This window comes from Urocitellus parryii, chromosome 6 (genome assembly GCF_045843805.1).
Source record: "Urocitellus parryii isolate mUroPar1 chromosome 6, mUroPar1.hap1, whole genome shotgun sequence".
In the NCBI taxonomy this organism is placed as follows: Eukaryota; Metazoa; Chordata; class Mammalia; order Rodentia; family Sciuridae; genus Urocitellus; species Urocitellus parryii.
Window position 1 is genome coordinate 97,733,933 of NC_135536.1, and position 26,259 is coordinate 97,760,191.

Consider the following 26,259-nt stretch of genomic DNA (forward strand, 5'->3'; position numbering starts at 1 on the left):
GAAGTAAAGTAGGTAACAAACAAACCTAATTTCCAATGGCTTTTTCTTACATTATAAGGTCAACTCCTGTATTTGGTTGAAGCTTTGACTCACATGCCTTCTTATTCTAGGACTCGGGCAGAAGGTTCAGCCTCTGCGGAGAACATGTTTTGTCTCATAGTGTAGGGAAAGAATAGGTACCCTAGTGAGAAACAGCAATTACTTTTTTTAAAATTTCTTTTAGAAACTGGTGTTTATTTTCCATACCTTTATTTCCATTTTGCTTAAGTGTCTGAAGAAGAACATCTCAAGTCCACTTGGTGGTGGTTCTTACCCACTTCATGTCCCAAACAGTAGGAGGTGTGGACTAGCTTGGTGCTCAGGTCTTCAGCAGAGAACTGCTGAATAGGCACAAAGGGCACCTTGCATGCCTCCAGACCAGTCTGTGACCTCAGGTTGGGCATCAGTGAACTCAGGAGCCGAAGTTGTCCGTGTACCATGTAATTCCTCCTTAGTCACAGCTTTTTCAGCAGTGGCCTGCTTGCCCTTTTCGATCTCTTCAGGATTTCTGTACAAGTACAGATCAGGCATGACCTCCCATGGGTGTTCATTGAGGATGTTGTCACATGTGAGCAGAACGTCTTGGGCCAGCATCCACCACATCAGACCACAGAGTCAGCACCCTTGTTATTGTGCAGAATGGCAATGTCCACAAAATATGGAGGAGAATCTCCATTCAGAGCAATGGTAGGCAGGTTGATGTAAGATGTTCTGTGAGAAGCTGGGGGTAGGCCCTGGAATCAGTAACTATCAGAATATGTGGATTCCACAAGGCTGTCTGGATCTGATTAGTGCAGTCCCAGGAGTGAAGCACCAATAGGAGTTGGAGTGGCAAACTCAGCACAGCCAGCGGGCTATTATTCCTGGGAGGATATGACACTGATGGCAGCAGGTTTTCAATGGCAACAATGGTATAAACTGCCAGTAAAAGCTTCTCCCAGGTCTTCTTCAGACTTATGAAGTATATGCCATTGATTTTCTTTTTTAGAATATGTACTCTTCCATCTGGAAATGCAAGGAATTTGAGGATATCCTCCTCTTTCATTTGCAGGATGTCAAGGGCTCCAGACATTGTGACAGTGTCCCTTTAAGTTATAATGGGAATCAAGAGCAGTGCCACCAGAGGGACCTCTTCCTGGGTAGCACAAAAAGACCAGCAATCATTCTTAAAGCTTCTACTCAGAATGATCCTACTGTCACTTCCACTTACATTTCAGTGGCTAAAGCAAGGTTTGAGATTATGATAAGACATTTGTTTAAAAGAGGGAAGGTAAAACCTATCATTAGGTGAGCCAAGCCTGAAAATGCCAAAAAGGGCAGTGCTGCAAGCCACATAGCAGTGGGTAGAGATGCCAGTTCCTCGAGAAAGCAAATATTTGGAAACAGTTTTTTAATGTATCAATGGCATTTAGTAGTCTTACCACTTATTTGTGTAAATAAAAATTCAGGTTTTTCCTTTTCTTCTTCAAGAGTTGTATTTTCTAACTATAGTTAACAGTGGGCAAGAATGTTTTCTCTGATATAAGGAGGTTGACTCATAGTGGAGTAGGGAGGGAGAGCATGGGAGGAACAGATGAATTCTAGATAGGGAAGAGGGGTGGGAGGGAAAGGGAGGGGGCAGGGGATTAACAAGGATGGTGGAATGTGATGGACATCATTATACAAAGTACACGTATGAAGACTTAAATTGGGTGTCAACATACTTTATATACAAACAAACATTCATCACATCCATTCAGAGTACCATTTTCCCCGAAATGTATTAGGGAATTTTTTTTCATGTTCCTTGAACGTGGTCACATATTATCTTATTTAAAACAATTTGGTGAGATTTAGGAGACACATCAGTCTAACCAGCAGTACAAGGCATGCTAGAATTTAAGTAAGAATACCTGTGTTTCATTTCTGGATCTACAGTTAATTATTGGCTATGTGATTTTTTTAGAAATTATTTAACTTTTTTGAGTTAGTTTTCCCATTTGTAGGAATGGAGGATACTAATTTATTCTTTGTAGGATAGTTTTGAGGATTCAATGAGATGCTATAGATACTGGTACCCTGCTTGGTATCTGTTAAGTATTCAATAAATCTTAGGTGAACCTGAACTCTGTAGGAAATTACTTTCAGAAAGCTATTATCTCCAGGAAGGTTTAAAAAACTGATTCATATTAAGATGTTATAGAAAATAAGATCTATGGCTACAAAATTGAACGCCAAGTCTTCTATGAGTATTTACTACAAGGGTTTTTTCTTAAAAACCCAAATCATCAGGGATCTTCATTGTTGGAATTAGTGGATGCCAACTGCATGAAATTCCAAAGTGTTTACTTAACCCAGGGTAAACCCCGCTCTGAGGAGAAGTAGATGCCAGGAAGAGATTTAACCATTAGGCAACTCCCATACACTGGGTGTACCTGAAATGTACTGCAGCAGGCACTTCAGTCCTCATCTTGGTTGACTGCATTCTTGAAAGGTGTATGAAAACTGAGCATCACTCTTGGTGATTGTCTACTCCTGAAGTAGGTGTAATCCGCCCCAATCCTCTATTATGAACTGTTGCTTCAACCCAACTCCACTGCCTGTTGTAGAATTTGAAGCTGGAATGGGAGGATGGGATGGGGCAGAAACTGCCTAGGAAGATAGTGGTCACAGCTGCGACATTATTTGCATGTCTAAGGACATTATTTGCATGTCTAAGGGTGACCACGCCCTTGAGATGACCAGATTTATGACCCTTTAGGGCCTCAGCTTCTATTTGTTTTGTTTACTTTTCCATCAGTCTTTCATGACAAGTTTAAAGAACTGATGTCAAGTCCTTGCATTAGTTACCAAGGGTACAACAGAAGCCCTGCCATGAGTGCCTCCTTATGAAAGGTCAAAGTGAAAAGGGAATCTATTACCAAAAAAGCCTCTAGGTGCGGTTTCTAGCTTCCAGAGGGTTGAGAGTTGGTACTTCCACGAATGGAAAGCATTGTCTCACACTGGGCTACGCCTGGGTATCCACAGCGGTTTCCAACGCTCTGACCCATTGTAAAGACCAGGGTCTAAGCAGAGCCTCGCCCTTCTCGCTTGAACTACAATTCCCAGGATGCTCCGCGAACCAGGAGTGCGCACGCGTGTCGCTGGCGGAGGGGAACCAGCCGCACCGACAGCGCGGTCGAGTTGGGGGAGCAGTGGGCGGGTGGGTCCGGCAACTCCCTCGGAGTCAGGCGCAGGCCGACTGGCGGCTGCAGAGAATCCAACAGCGGCGTGCGGAGGCAGTTCTCGCGGGTCCGTGAAGGAGGTTGACAGCTCCAGCGGACGCCTGTCAGGTAAGCCTAGCCCGGTGCTTTCCAGGAAGTCCGTCTGCGGGCGCGGCAGGGAGTCGCACCGGCCATGGTGGCTGAAGAGGGAAAGGTTGTGTTTTCCAGTCGCAGGTCTCCAGTTTCCTTCCCTACGTACCCCTTTCGGGGAGCAGAGGGACGCTGGGGGCTGCTTCGAACCAACTGACCGCTGTAGGGTGGTGGGGTGCGCTGGGCGTCGCCCGCGGGTTGAGGCGCGCGAAGCCCGAGTAGCTGATGAATCACTCCGGGCTCGGCCTCCTCCGGTTGGGGACCTGCCCCTTCTCCCGCGGAGCTGTCGCTGGCCACTCGGTGACGCTCTTGAGCCCCACGGTGCTTCCCCCCCACCCCTCTCCATCCGGGCGAGACTTGGGGACTAGAAATTTAAAGGGTTTTCTCTCCAAGACTCCTTCAAAGACTTCTGCTTGTTGAAAATAGGAGGAAAAACAAAAATCAGACAGACTTGGGGCACACCCTTTTGTGATTGAAATCTGGCTCGTCTTGCAATCATAGTTTTGATCTGTTCTGTCTTAGAATAAATTCTTGGCTCTCGTGCAGCACAGCTGGGTCCGGCTGTGAAGTTCGTGTGCTGGTTTGTTTTGAGGACGTGACTGAAACGTTATATTTTTGCTTACAGAAGTTGGTGTATTTCTTCCGCAAGCCTGCATTCTGATTACAAACAGAAATGGGAAACAGCCGCAATGTCTTTTTTTCCTCCTAATTTCTTTCCTTTTTTTTTTAATGTTTAGTTAAAAATAGCGTTTCAACTTGCTCTTGTCTTTTCTTAAAATCAAAAGTCATGCAGTAAAACTTATCCCAGGAAGTCACATTTAAAGAGGAAATAAACCTGTGGAGATTTAAATTACTTATGTGCAGTCTCCTTTGGATTGTAACGTTTTCGTGCAGCTCGTGTTTCTTATTCTGAGAACCCTTCAGATTAAGTTTTTGGCAGATTAAATTGATTAATGAATTGGCCTATCAAAAATTTATATTAGTCTTGGAAAAAGTTTTGCCCGGGCTCACTTTTGTTAGTTTCTTCTTTCTAATCCTACTAACCTAGCCCTGCCAATACATGCATACTGGAGATTGAATCCAGGGGCACTCTACTACTAAGTTACATACCCAGCCTTTTTTTTTAGTTCTATTTTGAGACTGGGTCTCACCAAATTGCCCAGGTTGATTTTGAACTTGATATCCTCCAGCCTCAGCCTTCCCAGTCTCTTATGGGCTTGTGCCACCTAGTTGGGAGCCTAAGCACCTTTTACCCTGTCACTTCTTTAAGAGCCCACAGTCTAATTAAAATAATTAGAATCCCCTAACAGTCCTTTCAGAGGAACAAAAAGGGAATTAAAATGTGAGTTCCTGTACATTCTAGCTTTTTTTTGTTGTTGTTAATATTTATTTTTTAGTTGTAGTTGGACACAATACTTTTATTTTATTTATTTATTTTTATGTGGTGCTGAGTATTGAACCCAGGGCCTGGGTGCTAGGCAAGCGCTCTACTGCTGAGCCACAACCCCAAGCCCTTCTTGTAGCTTTCTTGCTTTAGCACTCCTCAGGATTTCTAGCTTGTTCTTCTTTATTGATTTATTTATTTTTTTGGTACTAGGGTTTGAACCCAGGGTGCTCAACCACTGAGCTAACATCCCCACTCCACCCCCCTTTTTTAAAAAAAAAATTATTTTGACAAAGGGTCTGGCCAAATTGTTTAGGGTTTTACTAAATTGCGGAGGCTGATTTTGGACTTATGATCCTTCCACCTCAGCCTCCCAGTCTGCTGGGATTACAGGCCTGCCCCACCACACCCAGCTTGTTCATCTTTAAAATGAGTTTAATGGTCCATATGACCCCACAATTATCCCCAGGTTTTTGTTTTTGTTTTATTATTATTTTTTAACCAAGAATTTAACCCACGAGCGCTTTACCATTGAGCTACATTCCCAGCCCTTTTTGTTTTTTACCTTGAGACAGGTCCTCACAAAGTTACTTAGAGCCTCACCAAATATTAGAGGATGACTTCAAACTTGCCATCATCCTGTCTTAGCCTCCTGAGCTGCTGAGGTTACAGGCATGCACCACCAAGTCCAGCCCATCCCAGCCTTTTTAGATTTTTTAAAAAATCATTTATTTTATTAATTCAGGAAACCTTGGCCACATATATCATTCCAAGCCCTGTACTAGGCATGACAGAACAAAATTGAGTCTTGAGGATGCTATTAACCTACTGTTCATTTTCTTTAATCTTTGTGGTAGACCAATAGGCCCATTACTCTGTAATTGATAACTTCACCTGAAGTTAAATACATATAGATCAAATTACAATTATTATTTCGCTCTAAGCAAAGGTTTTTGGAGGGGCTGAAGATGTAACTCAGTTATACAACACTTGTCTAGCATACATGAGGCCTTGGGTTTGATTCCAGAAATGCTAAAAAAAAAAAAAAAGATTCTTTCCACCTCTCATCTTTTGGCCCACTTAAATAAAACACAGATTGATTAAGAGAAAGGATCTTAATGGTATAGGGAGGTGTTTTCAAACTTGAGAATGCATACATCATCCAGGATCATGTACTATTAAAGTGGGACCCTAGAATCTGTGTATTTGATAGGTGATGCTGCTAAAGACCACACTTTGAATAATCAGAATGTTGAGATAATTTTAAAGATATTTTAAGGTGTTTATAATGATAATTTAAAGACTGGTGCTGATAATTATGATATTAGAAACATCCATGACTTTTCCAACTCAGTTTTTAAAAATTATTCACTCTGATATAGACAATTGCCAGTGTAAAGTTTTGTTCTTCATTCTTTGTCCTTTTTCCTCCTCTTGCCCCACTTGCCTTCTTTCTGTATTCTCAGTTTTTTCCCCCCTCCTTGTCTTGCACCCTCAGTTGTTTTCACTCATATTAACTCAGTACTTCACCAGTTCAACAAATGTGTTTTACCCCAATCTGTCAGACACTGTCTTTAGGTCCTTGGTGAATGTGTGTGTGTGTGTGTGTGTGTGTGTGTGTGTGTGTAATATGAATACATATATATTCATATTATATCACATATATAATATGATTCCTGTCTGGGAGCTTATTTTCTTTCGGGTTAGGCATGTATGCTTGTTCATAGTCCAAAGCACTTGTAGGAGTTATTCCTAGGAAGTACAAAAGTATGGTATGGTAGGTGTTCATTCAGGAGAGATCTTTTCCAGTTGTGTGGGTGGGGAACAAATGAAGTCAGTCTTTTCCATTTAGTAATTGTCTCTATTCCTTCAGGCTACCTTCTCTATATACTGTTAGTGTACATGACATATCTACACAGAGTACAGTATAATTTTGTGTATTTAATTTGAAACCTGAAATGAGCTGGATACATTAAAATCAATTAGATCTGAGCAAATTATAGGGAAGGTGAGAGGAAGTTGGGATAAAAATATATCTGGCAGAAACCAGTAAAGGAAGGGGACAGCTTCAATAAGCCAGGAGAGAAAAGGATTTTTAATAGGTTTCCCATGTCAGTTTGATGTACATGGCTATTGTTATTTAGGCTGTGTTATCATTATCTTTTAAAAATTAAATTAGCTGGCAAGTATTCTTTGTGGTTCAGTGGCTCTTAAAGTATAATATGCATGTATTGTCTTGATTAGATTAGTTGAGGGCATTATTCTCTAGGCTGTGATAATGGCTAAAGCACTGTCACTGTTATTGATCTTCTATGCTGACATTTGATTTATGTGTCTTTTCAGTTTTCTGTCAGATCTTTTAAAATTACAAGTAAAAAAATCATATTGCAAGGAAAATGATACAGAAAACAGAAAATTCCACTGAACTTATAACGGTCCATTAGGTACATGTTATAAAGAATCAAGTCCAATTTGCTATTTATGAAAAATTAAATATATAAATATACACCCTTTTTAAAAAAATTTTTTTTAGTTGTTGATAGATCTTTATTTTACTTAATATGTGGTGCTGAGAACCAAACCCAGTGTCTCACACATGCCAGGCAAGTGCGCTCCCCCTGAGCCTCAGTCCCAGCCCTAAACATCTGCCTCTGTACTCTATTAATAGTTTTTATAGGAATGAAGGAATAGAGTTGTGAATAATTCAAAGTGGCAAATAATTGAAAGTGCCTGTGTGGTATTCTAGAATTTCATTTGAAACAAAATTTTAACCTATATCTTAAAGTAGAGTACTACTCTGTATTTTTAGTTTTTTCAAATTTATATATATTTTTTCTTTTCATGTGCCAAGCCTCAAACCCGGAGCCAGTTAAGGGCCTTATCATTTTGCCATATCTCAGTCCATAATTTGTAGTAGTTATTGAGATATAATTAACACAGTTTATGTGGAAAGCAGTTTGGAGATGCCTCAGAAAACTTGGAGTGGATCCACCATTTGACTCAGCTATCCCACTCCTTGGTTTATACCCAAAGGACTTAAAAGCAGCATACTATAGTGATGCAGCCACATCAATGTTTACAGCAAACTCAATTCACAATAGCTAAACTATGGAAACAACCTAGGTGCTCTTCAACAGATGAATGAATAAAGAAAATGTGATACATATACACAATGGAATATTAGCCTTAAAGAAGAATGAAATTATGGCATTTGCAGGTAAATGGATAGAACTAGAGAATATCATGCTAAGTGAAATAAGCCAACCCCCCAAAAACAAAAGCCGAATATTTTCTCTGATAATTGGATGCTGATCCATAGTGGGGCAGGAGTGGCAGGGATAGGGAAGAATAAAGGAACTTTGGTTTGAGTAGAAGGGAATAAGGGGTGGGGCTGTGGGAATGAGAAGGATGCTAGAATGAGATAGACGTTATTACCCTATATACAGGTATATGCTACCACACCCATCTTGACCCTCCCTTCTCTAAAGCAACTACTTTCTGACTATGAATTTCAGATACCGTAGATTTGTTTTGTCTAGTCACAGACTTCACATAAGTGGAATCATACAGTATGTGTTTTTTTTTAATAAACATTATTTTTTATCACTTTGCTTTATTTTTTTTAATGTGGTACTGAGGATCAAACCCAGTGCCTCATACATGCTAGGCAAGTGCTCTACCACTGAGCCAGTATGTGCTTTTAATGATGGTTTCTTGTAACATTTGTTTTGAGATTTTTCTGTGTTGTTGTATGATTTGTCCGTTTTAATTGCTGAATAGTTTTCCACTGTAGGATTATGCCCCAATTATATATTTCCTCATCTTCCTCTTCTCCTTCCTTTTCCTCCTCCTATCTTTTTTTGTGGTGGTATGGAGATTGAATCCAGGGATACTTTACCATTGAGTTATATCCCCACCCCCTTTTTAATTTTTGTTTTAAGACAGGTTCTTGTTAAATTGTGTAGGCTGGCCTTGAACTTGCAATTTTCCTGCCTCAACCCTCAGAGTCTCTGGAATTACAGGTTACAGCCTCTGTTCCTGACTTCTATTTTCTTCTTGATCAATATTTGGTTATTTCCAGGTTTGGGCTATAACAGATAAGACTTTTATAAGTCTTTTGTGGACATATATTTTCATTTCTGTAGAAAAATACCTTGGAGTGAAATTACTGAGTTACTGGGATATGTCTGTTTAACTTTAGTTTAAAAAAAAAAAAATGTTGGGGCAGGGAATATAGCTCAGTGATAGAGCATTTGCTTAGCATTCTTGAGACCCTGATAAGAGGTCTATTTTGAGGGTAACCAGCAGTTTCATTTTTAAAAATACAAACCATTTTTTCATTCAATTTTTTTTCTTTTCTTGTCTTTTTTTTTTTGAGACAGGGACTTGCTTTGTCACCCAGGCTGACCTCCCAACTCCTAGACTCAAGTGATCTCAGCCTCCTGAGTATCCATGGCTACCAGCGCATGCCAGCCTTTTCATTCAGTGAAGTTAGTGGATGTAGAGTTGTACATCATTGTGGTTTTAATTTACATTTTCCTGATAATTAATGATGTATTTTATATTTTAGCTCTGCTTATGTTGTCAATTTCCTTCTTATTTTTTAATGACGAAGATGGACACAATGCCTTTATTTATTTTATCATTATTACTTTTTAATGTGGTGCTGAGGATCAAACCCAGTGCCTCATACATTGCCAGGCAAGCACCCTACCACTGAGCTACAACCCCAGCCCCTTGTTGCCAATTTCTTAAGAAAAAGCCTTGGATTCTAAAAATACTTTTTTTTTCTTTTTTTTTTTTTTGGTACTGAGGATTGAACTCAGGGGCACTCAACCACTGAGCCATATCCCCGGCCCTATTGTATTTTATTTAGAGACAGGGTCTTACTGAGTTGCTTAGCACCTTGCAGTTTCTAAGATTGGCTTTGAATTTGCAATCCTCCTGCCTCAGCCTCCTAAGCTGCTGGGATTACAGGCATGCACCACTGCACCTGGCTCCTAAAAATACTTTTGTGTACCTCTTCCCGATTACGACTAAACTGAGATAAATTCAGGACTAGTTGCCATATATTTTCTGCTGTAAGAATGCTAGTGTGTGTTTTGTTGTATTGTATTTTATATTATTGTGCCTTTGTGTGCACGCGCGCGTGTGTGTGTGTGTGTGTGTGTGTGTGTGTGTGGTACTCATACATGTTAGGGAAGTGCTCTACCACTAAGCTATACCCCATCTCTTAAATTTTTTGAGATAAATTTCTAAGGCTGGACTCAAAACTTGCCATCCTCCTGTCTCAGCTACCTGAGGACTGGGACTACAGACATGAACCTTTGTTACTGGCTTCCACTGCATTTTTTTTTTTACCTTTACAGTTCAATTTACTATATAGAAATCATTTGGGTTTTATATTTTCAGTTAAATTTTGAACTGAGATTACAATATTATATAAAAAGATTTTACATTAATTCAGTTGTTAGCATACCAAATTGAAATACATAGGTTCAAATCCACTACATTTTATTTTATTTTTATGGTACTGGGGATTGAGCCCAGGGTCTTGTGAATGCTAGGCAAGTGCTCTATCACTGAACTATATCCCCAGCTGTTTTTATTTTTTATTTTGAGATAGGGTCTCACTAAGTTGTTGAGGCTGCCTTCCAACTTGTTGTCGTCCTGCCTCAGAGTAGCTGGATCCCAAGCATGTTCCACTGTGCCCATCTTAAGTAGTGCATTTTATTTTTTTTATTAATTTTTAATATATGACAGCAGAATGCATTACAATACATATAGAGCACAATTTTTTATATCTCTGGTATATCACTGAGCCAAACACTGAGCCCGTGCAATTTTTTTAAATGCAAATAATATGAAATGGCAGTCAACGTACAAAGAAATACACATCAAAAAACTGCTGAGCCAGGCACAGTGGCACAGGCCTGTAATCCCAGGGGGGGGGGGGGAAGAATGCTAGTGTGAATTTTAATTTTAAATGGCTTGACTGTGGGTTGAGTTAATGGAGACCTTCTCATTTATCAGCTTTTGTACCTTGCCTTACAGGCAGATTTGGGGGAGGAAGAAAAATTCAAGCCCAGAGAAACATCACTTAGAACTCTAAATAGAGCATACTATAAAGAGCTCAATATTTTTTTATTTATTGCCTTGGTTGGAATAGAGGTAAATATATATAACCCATGTGTTCTAGTTTTTATCTTTCTATTTTATTGTCCATTCCAATCCTTGTGACATTAAATTCCTGAAAATGTCTTTGTTTAGTTTCTAAGGAAACAGGCTTATTCATTTTTTTCTTCTAAGTTTTATTTACTGATGACACAATAAAATAACATTATTTTTAGAAAATGTCACCCCAGCCACATTAATTTAGCCCACTAAATCCCAAGTTTTCAATTCTTCAAATATTTCAACGAAATTGACATAGGTACATTAAAATAGGTTGGAAATCAAAATATAGAATTTATATATTAATATAGTATGATTATATTGTATATTATATAATTATATAATTATATACTATATTTAGATTTTTATAGGTATTCCACATTTGGGATGTTGGGGAAAAAATGAATTAACTATTTTCATTTGTCCTCATTCCCTATCAGACCTTATTCACTCACTCACATATTTTTATAAGATTGTAATCATAGTGTTCGTGTTATGTTTTGTTCAGAGATTGACTTGTAACTAGTGAATGTTATCTCCTTTCTGTGGACCACTTTTGTTAGTAAAGACAAAGAAGATTAGATCTTGAGAAAAGATAACTAACAGAATTACCATGGTGCACAGCTGTAATCCCAGTGCCTGGGGAAGCTGAGGCAGAGGATCACAGGTTCAAAGCCAGCCTCAGCAATTTAGCAAGTCCCTAATCAACTTAGTGAGACCCTGTCTCAGAAAAAAAAAAAATTTTTAAAGGCTGGTGATGTGGCTTTGTGGTAAGCACCCAATGCCTTCAATTTCCAATTAAAAACAAAACAGAAAATAGCTAAGATTATCAAACACAAGGCTCCCTTCTAGGAAAATAGAGGACAACTTTTATTTCCTTATTCATTTTTATTCTCAAAATGTAACAACTTTATTGAAATATAATTCTTATACATGCAATTCATCTATTTAGAGTATGTGATTCAATGGATTTTAGTACACTCACAGAGTTGTGCACTATTTATTTATTTATTTATTGAACTGGGGATTGAACCCAGAGGTGCTTAACCACTGAGCCACATCTCTATCCCTTTTTACTTTTTATTTTGAGACAGGGTCTTGCTGAGTTACTTAGGGCCTCACTAAGTTGCTGAAGCTGGCCTTGAACTTGCTATCCTCCTTTCTCAGCTTCCTGAGTCCCTGGGATTACAGGTATGCACCACTATGCCCTCTGCACCATCCATTTTAGAATCTCTTTATTACACCATAAAGAAACCTTTTCTTTCAGTGAAGGGAAGGGAATAGGAAAGACAGTAGAATGAGTCAGACATAACTTTTCTATGTTCACATGTGAATACACCCAGTGAAACTCCACATCATGTACAACCACAAGAATGGGATCCTAATTAGAATATGTATGCATAATATGTCAAAATACACTCTACTGTCATGTATATCTAAAAATAACAAATAAAAAATATGGAAAGAAGAAACCCCAACGAATAATATACTGTCTCTATGAATTTGCCTAAACTGGACAGTTCGTTTAAAATGGAATCATATGTTTTCTTTTGTGACTGGCTGCTTTCACTCTTGAATTCTAAATATATATGGTATTATTGAAATATTGTCAAGATTCCTACACAGATGTGCACCCTCTTTGACTTTAAAGATATATACTCTCATAAGTATGTATTGTCAAATATCTACACCCACGCACTAGTAGCAGTTGTCATCATGATAAGTATGTATTATTTGATATGTATATAGACTTGTAGGTAAGCTTTTTGTAGCTTCTTAACCTATTTTATAGCAAATTCCTATGAGCAGAAGTTATTACTAATAATCACACCCTGGGGATTTCCTTACAGATAATTATAACCAACAAAATATTTTGGTTTCCTGGGTGTGGTGCTATAAATTTAATGAAAAGGAACATTGCCTCTATATGTATACTAGCCCCTCAAATGTGTGTATCATGTCAGGCTTATATTCAGAATGGCAAGATTTGATGAGACACCCGGATTTATTTTCAACAGTGGTGGGCTCTTATTAATTCACACTAGTTTTTGGTTTGGGGTTTTTGTTTTGTTCTTTGTTTATTTTGGTGTGTGTATTTTCTGTATGCAAAAAATAAACCAAGAGCCTCAGTCATGTTAGACAAGCACTTTACCACTGAAATATATTCCCAGCCCCCAAATTGGTATTCTTTTTTTTTAATATTTATTTTTTAGTTGTAGGTGGACACACAGTATCTTTATTTCATTTTTATGTGGTGCTGAGGATCAAACCCAGTGCCTCAGGTGTGCTAGGCAAGCACTCTACCACTGAGCTACAACTCCAGCCCCAAATTGGTATTCTTTTTTTTTTTTTTTTTTTTTTTTTGAGAGAGAGAGAGGAGAGAAAGAATTTTAATGTTTATTTTTTAGTTTTCGGCAGACACAACATCTTTGTTTGTATGTGGTGCATGCCAGGCGAGCGCACTACCGATTGAGCCACATCCCCAGCCCCAAAATTGGTATTCTTAACTGGTCTCCCAGTCTCCCCACCTGCCTTGTTTTGTTTTCCTCTTTTTTTTTTTTTTTGATATTAGGGATTGAACTCGGGCACTTGACCAGCTGAGCTACATCTCCAGCCCTATTTTGTATTTTATTTAGAGACAGGGTCTCACTGAGTTGCTTAGTGCCTCGCTTTTGCTGAGACTGGCCTTGAACTCACTTAACCTCCCAAGCCACTGGGATTACAAGTGTGTGCCAAAGTCACCCCATTCCCCCAGTTTTTGTTTTTATTGTTTTCCTGTGATTATTGGAGAAAATCCCAGAATCATTCATGGAAATGACTGAGACAGAGCTGTGTGGTTTCACCTTTGTAAGGCCTTTTGTGCAACTCCTCATCAAGGATCTTACCTCTGAAGACGTGGGTGGACATCCTAAGTGAGTTTGTGAATGTATTTGTGCTCTTCTCCAGAGACTAGCTCTTGCCACTGCATTCCATCTGTTAGCTTTCCCTCCTGCCTCAGAGGAAACCACCACCCCCAGCTTCTTCCTCTTATTCCCTCTCCCCCTTCCTCCTCCTCCTCCTCTTCCAACCTTAGTTCTAGTTTGCTCCTTTGAGTAAGAGACCAGGGAAGCCTCTTCAAAGAAATGTTATTTGAACTGGTCCTTGACAAATATAAAAAGATTAGAATATGAGAAAGGAGGCAAAAGGATATTTAAAGTGTAATGAACAGTGTGGTCTAGGATTGCAGACAATAAAGTATGGGGGTGTACTGATTTTTGGCTCTAAAATAGGGTGTATGAAGATCACTCCCTTTCCTTTACTACTTCTGTCCCTGGCTCCCCTTCCAACACCTGCCCACTTTTGTCTGTGCTTTGATCTCTTTGCTTAGTGTGTATTTCTTCCCCATCCCACCCCCATATAGCTAAATCTTTCTTTCTCTGACCACCCACAGTGATCTCTGATCTCTGAATTTATGTTGCTCTAATTGCCAGTCCTTTTGGCAGCTAATTATATATTGCCTTGATTAAAAAAAAAAATAACTGTATATGCATGTCTCGTTTTTCCCAAGTAGAGTTTATTAGTCAAGGAACACAAACCCACTTCAGCTAGCTTGCTCTAGTGTTAGAGTTGGGAGTTGTGGTGGATTATGTGTGTTAAGGCCACTGAGCTCCCTGAAGTGAACTTCAGCTGAAACACAGAATAGGCACTTGGAAAACCTCATCCTCCCTCTGTCTGTGACCTGCATAGATTCTTTTTTTTTTTTTTTTTTTTTTTTTTTTTTTTTAAGAAAGAGAGAGAGAGAGAGAGAGAGAGAGAGAGAGAGAGAGAGAGAGAATTTTAATATTTATTTTTTAGTTTTTGGCAGACACAACATCTTTCTTTGTACGTGGTGCTAAGGATCGAATCCGGGCCGCACCCATGCCAGGCGAGCACGATACTGCTTGAGCCACATCCCCAGCCCATGCATAGATTCTTTTTGACTCCTTTCTGTGCCTCTACTCCATTCCAGGATGTTAATTTTGATTTTTAAAAATAGTGTACATTACAGGCCTGGGATTGTGGCTCAGCGGTAGCACACTTGCCTGGCATGTGTGAGGCTCTGAGTTCAGTTCTCAGCACCACATATAAATAAATGAAATAAATGTCTGTCAACAACTAAAAAATTTTAAAAATCTATCTTTAAAAAAATAGTGTACAGTACAGTATAATTTGTTTTGATTACTGTGTTTTTTGGAGCCCTTTTAAATTTTGTGCCCAAGGCTAGTGCCTATACTATTTCCCTCTTTCCCTCCTACCTAGTCCAGCCCCTTTCTCTCCACTGCAGACTGACATTTTCTACATTCTCATGGCTTACACTTCCCTCTCTGGCTTCAGTGTAAATGTGACTTTGGCTTGTTATTGTGCTACCTTCAGATTTTTTAAAAATTATTTTAATATATATTTTTAGTTGTTGATGGACCTTTATTTTATTCATTTATTATATGTAGTGCTGAGACTCTGAGACTCAAACCCAGTGCCTCACATGTTAGGCAAATGCTTTTCCACTGAGCCATAACCCCATTTCCTGCCTTCAGATTTGATGATACGTGATCTCTCAATTTAGATCTTGTCTCCTAGCTTTCCAGATTCATAGATTAGATTTGATCTGTCTTGCTTGGATTTGGGATGACTGCTGTACCAAACACCTATGAGAGATGGGGTGTTGTTAAAGGCTTGCTGAGGCTGTGTACTTTACAAGGGCTGGGGTAAGTTTGGATTTAATTATCCCAAAACTTGCTTACTCTGATACAAAGGTGAGAAGGAAGTGACCAGATGCCTTTTTTGTATCTGTCCCGTACCTAGGAGATTAATAACTAAAAACTAGATGTGTCTCACTGGGTGCAGTGGCACCAGCCTATAATTCCTGAAACTCAGGAGGACAAGGCAGGAGGATTGGAGGTTTGAGGCCAGCCTCAACAAAAGTAACAAGACTCTGACTGACTTAGAAAGACTGTTTCCAAATAAAAAATAAAGCATGGCTGTAATCCCAGTGGCTCTGGAGGCTGAGGCAGGAGGATTATGAGTTCAAAGCCAGCCGCAGCAATTTATTGAGGCCCTAAGCAACTCAGCAAGACCGTCTCTAAATAAAAATATTTTTAAAAAAGGGCTGGGGATGTGGCTCAGTGGTTAAGTGCCCCTGGTTCAATCCTCAGTACCATAAAAATAAAAAGGGCTAGTGATGTGGCTCAATGGCAAAGCACCCCTGGGTTCAATCCCTAGTACCAAAAAAAAAAAAGGTGTCTCATATATTGCTAAAACTGCCTGACATTTGACCATTAGGATTAACTTTTAGGCACAGCAGGTTATTTAAGTTGAATTTAATTTAAAACAAATTACTAAAATTTGTTTTATTATTTGGAATTTTTTTTTTAAGTTTATAGCAAATTATAGGAAATTTCTAGCAAACTTTTTTTTCCCCCCTGTTCTGTGGATTAAAACCAGTGAACCTAGGGGCACTTTGCCAGTGAGCTATATCCATTACCCTTTTAAAAAATGTTTTATTTTAGGGGCTGGGGATATAGCTCAGTTGGTAGAGTGCTTGCCTTGCATGTACAAGGCCCTGGGTTCAATCTCCAGCAACACACACACACGCGCACACACACACAAATTTAGTTTGAGACAATGTCTTGCTAAGTTGCCCAGACTTGCCTTAAACTTGGAATCCTTTTATCTCGGCCTACTGATTAGCTGGGGAGTAGCTATGATTACAGGTATGTGCTGTGGTGCCTGGCACAAATTAACTATTTTTATTTATTTGGGGAGTAGAATTGAACTCAGGCACTTTACCATTGCTACATGCCCTATCTCCTACCTTTTTTCCCCAGAGCCTCACACATGTTAGGTAAGGGCTCTGTCCCTTATATCCCCAGTCCTCCAGCCCTTTTTAAAATTTTTTATTTTTTTATTTTAAGACAAGTTCTCGCTGAATTGTTAAGGGTCTTGCTAAATTGTGGAGGCTGGCCTCTAACTTGTGGTTCTCCTGCCTTAGTCGCTTGAATCAGTGGATTTTCAGGCATACTCTACCATGCCTGGCTCAAATTAACTTTTTTTAACATTTGTTTTTGAAATTGCCCAGTTTTGGAACAGTAGAGAGGTAACATTGATAAATAAAGGGATAATAATACTTTTTTACTTATTCTAACCTCAGCCCAATTAAAATACAGTAAAACCAGACATATTCCTGTCATTGACTGTAAAGCATACTGAGCCCTCTCTTATTATTGTATATTAATGTTTTTCATGTTACAGGCACCAAAAAAAAAAAACCAAAAAAAAAAAATACATATACAACACAAAAATAAAACTATATACAACTACTGAAATTTGAGACCATACAGGTAGTGGGGATAGTTTCTGGAAAAGGAGAAGTGGGAGGGAGTGGAGGTGGAAAAAAAATGAATATTTAAAACTGATGATAGCTGAAGAAAGCAGAATTGATGACAAAGTCTCAGAAATCACTGCTATTGGCCAAGAAGCTTGGTTAATTGTCCCCAGAGTATAAGGTCTCCTTTGGCATAGGTTCTTTAAAAAGAAGCTAAAGAACATTTTTCCCTTAATAGCAAATGAAGGAAATCAACAAAGCCACATAGAAGTAAAAACAATTTAATGTAGGGAAGGAGAGGAGATTGCAGAGGGCTAATTGTAAGATCCCAAAAGAGCAGTCAGACTATTTCTAAAATTAACATTTATGACACCAATTGCAAATTATTTTTAATGACAGAATAAAACTGGCTACATCTTAATTACCTTAGGAAAACATTTCTTTCATTTACTTGAGTCTTTCAGATTTAAAAAGTGACCATGTACCTACCAAGATACCAGGACTTGGACATGCTAGGCAAGTACTCTACCACTGAACCACACCCCAGCCTAAAAAATGTCTGCCCTTCCCCCCAGTACTAGGGATTAAACCCAGGGCACTCTACTACTGAGCTACATCCTCAACCTTTTTTATTATGAGACAGGGTCTCACTGAGTTGTCCAGACTGGCCTCAAACTTGTGATCCTCCTGCTTCAGTCTCCTGAGTAGCTAGGATTATGGGCATGTTCCATTGCACCTGGCATTAAAATTGTTTAAATGATACATAAAAATTATACATATTCATGGGGTGCCAATAATGGTTCAATACATAATGTTTAAATCAGGTTAAGCATTTATTTCTTTGTTTATTATGTTTTTTAAAATATTTTGTTTTAGTTATAGTTGGACACAATACCCCCCCCCCTTTTTTTTTTTTTTTTAATGTGCTGTGGAGGATCAAACCCAGCGCCCTGCACATGCTAGGAGCCACAACCCCAGCCCCATGTTTATTATGTTTTTATGGTGAAAACTTTCAAAGTTGTTCTAGCTTTTTGCAATGTACAGTATCTTGTTATCTGTAGTTACCCTACATGCCACAGCACAACAAAACTTCTTGTTCCTAATTGTAACTTAGTACCCTTTAATCAATCTTTCCCCATTCCCCCATATATGCATTTTCAAAGGCTTTATTTCAGGGCTTTTTTATCATTTATAATGAACTCCCCTATGTTAATATAATGAGAAATTTTCACTTTTATGCCAGAGGTTTTGTGCCTTCTGTCTTGAAACTTCTAATAAAAACTCCACGTTGTAAACTGTTAATGTGTCTTCACATGAAAATATTCCAGCTTAAGTCACTGAATTGCTTTTTTATAAAAACAGTTTTATCAAGGCACAAATTATATCCCATAAAATTCATCCATGTCTTAGTACATGGATGTACAATTGAATGATACCAAATTACCTTTCTTAGCAAAAACTCTTCAATGCTGTCTTTGGTCTAGGAGAGGACTGTTATCTTGGTCTTTTTCCTTTTTTGTTCCCAAGATCACTTATGGTAAGTTGTGTGGGTGTTGCTCCTTGATGCCATGTGGTTACTTTCTAGTTCTCCCTGTCTGTTGATTTTTGTCTTAGCTATTCATTGTGGATAAAATATTATAGTACCTCACCAAGCATGAAATTCTCTACAGTTGGGAACCCAGGGTCAAGGTGGTAAGGAATGCCATTTCTTGAAGAATTGTCTTCTTTTTTGTTCTACTGTTGACAGGGCGCTCACTTATTCTCTCTTCTTAGATAGTCAGTGCATACTTTTATCCCACCTGATAAAGAATTATACTATAATTCCAGTCTTTGGGTGGTACTATATTCCCTAACCTCCTCCATGAGGCATCAAGACACATTATATGGGCTGGGGATGTGGCTCAAGCAGTAGCGCGCTCACCTGGCATGCGTGTGGCCCGGGTTCGATCCTCAGCATCACATACAAACAAAGATGTTGTGTCCGTTGAAAACTAAAGAAAATAAATATTTTTTAAAAATTCTCTCTCTCTCTCTCAAAAAAAAGACACATTATGCAAATTATAGGCTTGTCCCTCTTCAAATACCTGTTATATTATAACTGCTTCTCCCTGTTAATCTGAAAATAATTTGTGATAAAAAAGCTTGGTATGTCCTCAGATTTCTGGAATTGGTTAGAGTAGTACCATTATTATCTCTAAAAATGTCATGAGTACGCCGTGTCTCTGAAGATGTATATGAAATGCCTTCACCATGTAGGAGTGAAGCATTGTCTGTCAGGGAGAGTACATTCATACCAGCTGGTATACCAGACGCATGAATCAGTGGCAAGTAATGAGGCCAACTAGTACACCCTGAGCATCCTTGATTTTCAACGAAAAGATATGGTGGGGTGGGAGAAGCTAGGAGAGACTGTGAATAGAACAGACTTGAGCTATCTTTAAATTGTGCTGTCTATCTAAAGGGTTTGAATAGAATGGAGAAATGACATTTGGGGTAGGTAGAGAGGATTATTGAAGAGAAGTGTACACCACTTCTCATGAGAATAAGTGAGGCATCCAGTGACGGTAAACTGAGGAAGTCAGCCTGAGGAGAGCAGAGGATTCCTGGTGATTCTTAGTAACAGTGGGGAGTTTTTATCAAATTCACCCAAAAAACCTAACAAGAAAATTTTCTAAGGAATGAAATGTTTAAAGAGGTGACTATAAGCAAGATGCACTAGAGTAAAAAAAACAGGAGTGCAGAGTCATACAAGCAAGGAATTTTGTTTGGAGCCTGGGAAAGAGAGGGCTTGATAAAACAGTGTTTCTATTTCCTGTTTTTATGAGGTTCCAGAAATTTCTCTAGTCCTGGAAGCTTTCCTAGGAAGGGGTAGGGGATAGAGACACAGGGCTTTTGAAGTCCTGCTGTTTCTCTTGACATTTACTTAGGGAACAGGTCTTGAGGAAAACAAGCAAGAACAAAAACATACCCTAAAACTGTTTCAGAGTTTCAGTTAAGTAGAGCCTTTGGTCAAAAGCTGTGGAATCTGGGAGAATATATAATTTGGTATCTCGAAATGATTTTTTGTTATTGATTTCATAGATTGTTAGTTTTTTAACATATTAATGTCCTACTTTTTGTTTTTTTACATGTTTTCTCTAGTGCTAAGTACTGAAACCAGGGCCTCATGTGTGCTAAGCACACACTCTAACACTGAGCTACATCCCAGCGCCAGAAATTCTTTTAATTGGATTGTTTGATGGTTAATGGCTCTCCATCAAAGCACTTTTTGCCACTACCAGGTTGTGGTATTCGTAATTCAAAAGTCAGAACCAGTATTTGTTCTTGTTTTTTGATAGTCATCATCAAAATGCAACAGATTATTGAATTATCCTTTAAGTGAAAAAATAATAAATGAAAATTGTTCAAAATTCATAAGGTACCACTGGAAATGTAGCACTCTATGTTCTCAGATATCCTGTTTCTAATCTTGTAGGTCCTTCCAGAGTTAAGACCCTTATTTTTAAAACTTGAGTGTTTAAAAAGACCTTACAGATCTTTTGTTAACCATTAGAGTTTCATACCTACAGAAAAGTAGGCTAAATTTGAGGAATTAATATGAATGAATAATGGAGTGGGGATTTCTCCAAAACTCCTTAAAATGTCACCGGAAATTAAAAGTCTTTATGAGACTTATTTCCCAAAGGTCCCTTTTCCTGAATTCCAAATCCATTTTCTTAATCTATTTTTCTTCTTCTGAAGTCTTTTTTTTTCTCCTACTATCTTTAGTACTATCCTCTTGAAAGACTTGGTTATAAAATGTAGTCAAAATACAGACAGTAGTTAGATACTTTTAAATTTACTTTAATAAGAGAAAATGAAATAGCCAGACATGATGGCACATACCTGTAATCCCAACAATTTGGGAGGCTAAGGCAGGAGGATCATAAGTTCAAGCCCAGCCTCAACAACTTGGCAAAACTCTGTCTCAAAATGAAAAATTAAGAGAGCTCAGGATGTAGCTCAGTGGTAAAGTGTCCCTGGGTTTAATCTCCAGTGTCAAAAGGGGGGGGGGGAGGAATGAAATCACCAAGGCAGAAATGAATGTGCTAACTTTAGTATTATCACTGTATTAATAAAATTTATACTCAATTTTGTGCTCAAACTCCTTTTTACATTCATTTCTATGTTTTACTTATTTATTTTTCATTCCTACAGTGTATTATGTGCTGAGAATTTGTTTTCCTAGAAACACTTTAAATTTTATTATGGGATTAATGAGAAAATAGGAAACAAGCTACAGAAATTTGCTTTGTGTGGTCAGTTTTCTGTATTACACTGACTTTTTTTTTTTCTCTACTACTTAATGGCATTGGCCCATTTTCACTTCTTTCTTTTTTTTTTAAGTTGTAGATGAACAAACACCTTTATTTTATTTAGTTAGTTTTATGTGGAGATGAGAATGAAACCCAGTACCTCACGCATATTAGGCAAGTGCTCAGCCACTGAGCTACAACCCCAGCCCCTCTTTCTTTTTTTAATCTGTGTAGTTCTGGTTGTTTTTCAAATCACTTTACTGATTTTTTTTTTTCTTTTTGAGTATCTAGCATGATTCAGCTTTCATATATTTTTTTCTATTTATATGTTATTCATGTTGGCAATGATGAGAGTAAGTCAGTTGTTTTGTGTTAAATGGTGTTTCCTTTAGAGCCAGAAGATATCCGAGTCTGTAGAGCCCAGGGATAGAGTGAATTGGTTTCATCCCTTTGCCAATTTTCATCTGTTGGTAAGTAGCTGCGTTAAGGATTGAGGCAGAACCTGTGCTCAGTGATGAAAAGGCTGTTTGATTTGCAGCGTTTGTTGTGGGCATAGAACATTTGGTTCTTAAAACCCTTCCACATTTTTCTGTTCTTTATCTAGCTCAGGAAACTGAGAGCAGTGAACCTGCTTAAAGTCACAGAGCACTTTTATTTTGTTTTATATTTTATTTTTTTTTATTGTTGGTTGTTCAAAACATTACATAGTTCTTGACATATCATATTTCACACTTTGATTCAAGTGGGTTATGAACTCCCATTTTTACCCCATATACAGATTGCAGAATCACATCAGTTACACTTCCATTGATTTACATATTGCCATACTAGTGTCTGTTGTATTCTGCTGCCTTGCCTATCCTCTACTATCCCCCCTCCCTTCCCCTCCCCTCCCCTCTTCACTCTCTACCCCCTCTACTGTAATTCATTTCTCCCTCTTGTATTATTTTTCCCTTTCCCCTCACTTCCTCTTGTATGTAGTTTTGTATAACCCTGAGGGTCTCCTTCCATTTCCATGCAGTTTCCCTTCTCTCTCACTTTCCCTCCCACCTCTCATCCCTGTTTAGTGTTAATCTTCTTCTCATGCTCTTCGTCCCTACTCTGTTCTTAGTTACTCTGCTTATATCAAAGAAGACATTTGGCATTTGTTTTTTAGGGATTGGCTGGCTTCACTTAGCATAATCTGCTCTAATGCCATCCATTTCCCTCCAAATTCTATGATTTTGTCATTTTTTAATGCAGAGTAATACTCCATTGTGTATAAATGCCACATTTTTTTTTATCCATTCATCTATTGAAGGGCATCTAGGTTGGTTCCACAGTCTTGCTATTGTGAATTGTGTGGCTATGAACATCGATGTAGCAGTGTCCCTGTAGCATGCTCTTTTTAGGTCTTTAGGGAATAGACCGAGAAGGGGAATAGCTGGATCAAATGGTGGTTCCATTCCCAGCTTTCCAAGAAATCTCCATACTGCTTTCCAAATTGGCTGCACCAATTTGCAGTCCCACCAACAATGAACAAGTGTACCCTTTTCCCCACATCCTCGCCAGCACTTGTTGTTATTTGACTTCCTAATGGCTGCCAATCTTACTGGAGTGAGATGGTATCTTAGGGTGGTTTTGATTTGCATTTCTCTGACTGCTAGAGATGGTGAGCATTTTTTCATGTACTTGTTGATTGATTGTATGTCCTACACTTCAGATAGAGCCCTAATATCCAGAGTATACAAAGAACTCAAAAAATTACACAGAGCACTTTTAAGTACATAGATCTTCTGACCCCTAGCTCCATGCTAGAAACTAAGTGGTAGGCTTTCTCTCCCAAAGAATTTTGCTTTTCCCTGGGTTTTTTTTTTTTTTTTTTTTTTAACTCTTTTGATGGTAATTAAATTCTGTTAGGTACTTAGGCTTGTTATAGATTTTAGAGAAGGGCTCTGGAGTATTCAGCAAGTAGTCAAAAAGATAGAGGGTTTTTCTTATAACAAAGATAGGAAGTTTGAGTTTACATAGTGTAGTTAAAATTGAAAAAATAAATAAAAAATCTCTTTTTAAGACTGAAGATTTTCCCATTAAAATTTTAAATGTATTGTCTTATCCCCGTTAGGATCCATCTAGACCCACCCTTCCCCCAAAAAAGGAAAAAATAGGATTTTATTAGAAGAGAAATGATTGGTTCAAAAACCAAATCTGGTCTGGAAAGATGAAACACTAGTAGAATCACATAAAATAAGTAATACTTTAAGAACTTTTTAGTTTAGATTTTTTAATATTTATTTTTTTTTGATTAGACACAATACCTTTATTTTGTTTATTTATTTATTTATTTTAAATATTTATTTTTTTTTAGTTCTCGGCGGACACAACATCTTTGTTTTATGTGGTGCTGAGCATCGAACCCGGGCCCCACGCATGCCAGGCAAGCGCTCTACCGCTTGAGCCACATCCCCAGCCCCTCATTTATTTATTTATTTTTATGTGGTGTTGAGGATCTAACCCAGGGCCTTGAGCATGCTAGGTGAGCGCTCTACCACTGAGCCACAACCCCAGCCCAAGATTTTTACTACTGTACAGTGTTGACATTTTGGCCAAGTGCATCCATTTTTTTTTTTTTTTTTTAAAGAGAGAGTGAGAGAGAGAGGGACAGAGAGAGAATTTTAACATTTATTTATTTTTCTTAGTTCTCGGCGGACACAACATCTTCGTTTGTATGTGGTGCTGAGGATCGAACCCGGGCCGCACGCATGCCAGGCGAGCGCGCTACCACTTGAGCCACATCCCCAGCCCGTGCATCCATTTTTTTATGGTTAACATAAATAACAATAGTAGCTATGTACTGTGTGTTCACTGTATTTATTGTATAATCATTTTGGGAAATCTTTTTATAAAAACAACCTCTCTGATACTTTCCATATCATATGGGTTTATTTTGATAGTTTAGATTAGTTTGAGTATTCCCATAAAACACTTTCTCCCCATGGTTTTATGAAGACTTTACCTTATTAAAATGTCCAGAATGCTGGAACAGCTTTCATTCAAAATATTTTTTTCTGAAGCCTTTTAAACTGTTGTTTTTGTTTTTTGGTGGGATGGTACTTGCAGTTGAACTCAGGGGTGCTTTACCACTGAGCCACATCCTCAGCTCTTTTGATTTTTTATTTTGAGACACAGTCTTGCTAAATTGCTTAGGGAGACATTAAGTTGCTGAGGCCTTGAACTCAAAATCCTCCTGCTTTAGCCTCCTGAGTCTGCACCCAGCACCTTTTTAACTCTTCATCATTGAATCTACTGGTATCACTAGCAACCTAACAACACTTATGTACATGTTTATCTAGACACATTTCATTGAGTAATGTTCTCCCAGCACAGTTTTTTTCATTTGGGGGAATATATTTATGTAAACACATTTTTGGTTGAAGAATGATTGTGACACAATTGTTATCATATGGCATTACTAGAAAACAGGATCTGCATACCTATTTTTGGATATAAAAATGGAGTAGAGAGAGAGAAGAAGCATCCCTGTAATGGCTACTTTTCAGCCCACCTCTCAGGCTGTGTTCTTAGGATGGAGAATGGCAGGAGAAGGCCCAGAGGAGAAGCAGGTTTATTTTTGCTGTTTGCCCAATTTTTTTGGTAACCATTGTTGTAAATTCAGAGACAACAGCAGTATATGAAAAGAAAATGTAAAAATGTTAAGTTTGTACTTACATTGAACTTATATCTACAATTGAGTTTTACAATCTCTGTACCGTATTTGTGCCATATCTTTGAGCTTTATAATCTCTTAAATTCTAGTTCCAGAAACATCTGTAAACGGATGAGAGAAAACGACTTGTTTTATTCAATTTTCTTCAATTCTTTTTCTTTCATTCCTATGGTTTCTTTCCCCATGTCTTACCAGTCCTATACCCACCCCAAGACAGTACATTAAATGAGATAGGCACTAAATAAATACATAAAAGTAGAGATTGATTTAAAGATGGAAAAAATCAGTGAAGTACAAAAAGGAAAGTTTAAGAATTCTGAGAATCCATACCAAAATGAAACAAAAAATCAGATTTGAAGCCCAAGAAATTCAGAAGGGATAAAACTAAGGAAAGATAATTACTTTTTGTTCACTGCATAAGATTCATCTGGCTTTCAGTACGATTTCTTTTAGACCCAGCCTTTGTTTATTTTAGGATTTTGTGTATACTTCAGTGCTCACTAACTTGGTGGATTAAGAAAATTCTTGCAAGAGGAAGAATGAGTCATAACAATACTTCCCTTTGGGAGAGAGAAAGAAAACCCTAAGATTAATCTCTCCTTTATACATTTGGAGTGGATTGTATGTTTTGATTGATGGCTGAGCACTGATAAGTTTTCCTGCAAGCTACCTCCTCCCTCCCTTTTTTTTTTCTTCTTTTTGGTCCACCAGTCATGCTGACCAGCTGAGATAAAGAGCTCTGTAACTTCATTACCCTGAAGACTTGTTCATATGATGTCATTTCTTTTTTAAGATATTTTGAGTTCACAGCAAACTTTTAAAGAAGCTTCATCATTTCCTGGTCTATTAAAGAAACAAACAAACAAAAAAGGCTGAAAATATTTGGTGCTGAGAAACTGGGTATGCTCAGGGTGTGACTGTTTTGGCATTCATCTTTGGTATGCACCACAGGGTGGCTTCCTCTCTCTGACCTTGGCTTTATCTCTGAT

The 26,259-nt window shown here is 38.2% G+C and overlaps 1 protein-coding gene and 1 pseudogene across 2 annotated transcripts in view; one reads left to right on the forward strand and one right to left on the reverse strand.

The window, feature by feature from the left end:
* Positions 1-263: 263 nt before the first annotated feature.
* Positions 264-1,111, reverse strand: LOC113183653 (small ribosomal subunit protein uS2B pseudogene; annotated as a pseudogene).
* A 2,016-nt stretch (positions 1,112-3,127) lies between these two features.
* The window catches only part of Tmod3 (tropomodulin 3), a 76,564-nt gene continuing 53,432 nt past the window's right edge, over positions 3,128-26,259 (forward strand). For both annotated transcript variants that reach the window (XR_003301128.1, XM_026392584.1), the window contains exon 1: positions 3,128-3,350. The gene's annotated coding sequence lies outside the window, so the exon portion shown is untranslated. The remainder of the gene's footprint in view (positions 3,351-26,259) is intronic.